Genomic DNA, 1,212 nt, shown 5'->3' with positions numbered 1-1,212 from the left:
CCTTCATATTAAAATTAAAATGAAAGGGTTTGAAGTCAGAATCTTAGTTCAAATCCTGGCCTTACCACTTCATTAGCATGATACTGCACAAAGTTGCTGATTTCTCAGTGTCAGTTTGTAGCTGTTTAAAATAGGACTGATGGGCGGTGCCTGTGGCTCCAAAGGGTAGGGCGCTGGCCGCATATGCCAGAGGTGATGGGTTCAAACCCAGCCCCGGCCAAAAAAATAATAAAACAGGACTGATACTTGTAGTATGGTTGTGATAAGGCAAGTAAGAGCATAAGGAAAGCTAAAAATTGTTAGTAGTTACTACGACTTAAAACCAGGAGTTGTGCTGCTTCCTGTCTAGACAGAACTATACCCCCAGCTTTGCAAGTAGAGTAGCTCCTGCCCTGGACAGCAGCCTCTTGGTGAAGCCGGTGGCTTTCCATGCCCAAGGAGGCTGTCTGCAGCCATGGCAATGGTCCTTATGACTGCAGGCAGTATGCTGAACCCAATAGCAACCACAGAGGCACAAAGAATCTACTGCCACGCAAAACATCCCTTACATCCAAATGCAGGAGATACAGATGGAGGAACATGTGTAAGCTCTAAAGAGAGGTCAGTTTCCCTTCCTTTCACTCTCTAGTTCCTAAATCTTATATTTCTTCCTTAGCCTGCCCCAGTCCTATGCCCAGAAAAAATTCATTCATTTGACTGACACTGTATGGTCACCAAGCACTTTCACATACAAAGAGACCCAGATTACTGTCTCTTTCAAGGTCACAAAGATCTGGTGCCAAATCCTGTTCTTGCCATCCACACACCACTGCTTGAATTAGCTTGTCCCATCCATCCTGTGGAAGTGTCTCCCAACCAAGTATGCTATACTCAGTTCTAAGACTGCTGGCAAGGTCTGCTAGGGAGATCAGAATGAAACAGAATGGTAAGCATTGACTTAAAATCTCAAAGTGGTCCAGATGCAATGGCTTACATCTATAATCCTAGCATTCTGGGAGGCCAAGGCGGGAGGATTGCGTGAGGTTAGGAGTTGGACATCACCCTGAGCAAAGCAAGAGACTACATTTCTAATAAAAATAGAAAAATTAGGCTCAGTGCCTGTGGTTCAGTGGTTAGGGCATTGGCCACATACACCAAGGTAGGAGGGTTCAAATCCTGCCCAAGCCTGCTAAACAAAGACAACTACAATTTAAAAAAAAAAAAAAAAGCCAG

Source organism: Otolemur garnettii, unplaced genomic scaffold, assembly GCF_000181295.1.
Source record: "Otolemur garnettii isolate 467f Iridium unplaced genomic scaffold, OtoGar3 scaffold00082, whole genome shotgun sequence".
NCBI lineage: Eukaryota > Metazoa > Chordata > Mammalia > Primates > Galagidae > Otolemur > Otolemur garnettii.
The sequence above is the reverse complement of the archived record's forward strand: the minus strand, read 5'-3'. Positions refer to the sequence as shown.